Here is a 1,224-nt window from a genome sequence, read left to right as displayed (position 1 = left end):
GTTACTTTACTGACAGAAATTATTAGGCACATTCATATGTTTCTTACACATATATTAATTACACTCCTTTCACACTAATATAGGCTAGAAACACTAGTAATATGATATTTCCTCAATATTTCAAGCAGTATAAAATATAAATATGTAGATAACACATTTAACTATACATGGAGATAGATTAAATAAACACAAATATTTCTTATTTAGCTCTGTCATTATTTTAGGTTGTCAGTCTTCCTGTTTTTTTTTAATTTTTACATCTTAAACTTATACCTTAAAAAGATGACTTAATAGAAATAAAGCAGAACTTTTATTTTACATCTTAAAAACAGAACCTTTAGTGCTTACTTCTGTAGCACATATACTAAAATTGGAGTAATACAGAGAAGATTAGTATGGCCCCTGCACAAGGATGACATGCAAATTTGTGAAGCATTCCATATTTTTACACTTCCCTGGTTATGATTCTGAGAGTAAGGAGTTCAATGCAGAAGTACAGTGGGAAGCACATCATGTGTCAGAATGTTGCAGATTATATGTGTTACCTGATGGAAAAAAATGAAGATGCATACAAGAAACAATTCTCTCAGTACATAAAGAACAACATCACTCCAGAAATGATGGAGGAGATGTATAAGAAAGCACATGCTACTATATGAGAGAATCTGGTCTATTAGAAGAAGCCCGAGGGCTGGAGAGATGGCTTAGTGGTTAAGCACTTGCCTGTGAAGACTAAGGACTCCGGTTCGAGGCTCAGTTCCTCAGGTCCCACGTTAGCCAGATGCACAAGGGGGCGCACGCGTCTGGAGTTCGTTTGCAGAGGCTGGAGGCCCTGGCACGCCCATTCTCTCTCTCCCTCTATCTGTCTTTCTCTCTGTGTCTGTCGCTCTCAAATAAATAAATAAAAATTAAAAAAAAAAAAAAAAGAAGCCCGAGAGGGAAGTTGAAAAGAAGAGGTGGAATTGTACCAAAATGTCCCTGCCCAGAAGAAAGATTGGGTCACTCAAAAGAAGGCAAGCTTCCTCAGAATTCAGGAATGGGCTGCTGAGAGCTAAAGTAATTGTCTATGAAGATTTTTTTTTCATAAAGACAATAAACTTATTGACTAAGCCAAAAAAAAAAAAAAAAAACAGCCTTTAAAATGACCATTTTAAAAAACTTGAATAAGAAAGAACAATTAAGCCAGATGTGGTGGTGCATGCCTTTAATCCTAGCATTTGGGAG

The 1,224-nt window shown here is 35.9% G+C and overlaps 1 non-coding gene across 1 annotated transcript; it reads left to right on the top strand.

Annotated features, from left to right (window-relative positions):
- The first annotated feature begins 340 nt into the window (after positions 1-340).
- LOC123463709 lies at positions 341-447 on the top strand. Its single transcript, XR_006639099.1, has one exon. It is a non-coding gene; the product is annotated as a U6 spliceosomal RNA (small nuclear RNA).
- The last annotated feature ends 777 nt before the right edge of the window (positions 448-1,224 follow it).

The sequence above is a fragment of the Jaculus jaculus genome, chromosome 9, assembly GCF_020740685.1.
Source record: "Jaculus jaculus isolate mJacJac1 chromosome 9, mJacJac1.mat.Y.cur, whole genome shotgun sequence".
NCBI lineage: Eukaryota > Metazoa > Chordata > Mammalia > Rodentia > Dipodidae > Jaculus > Jaculus jaculus.
This window is presented reverse-complemented; position numbering and strand designations above follow the sequence as displayed.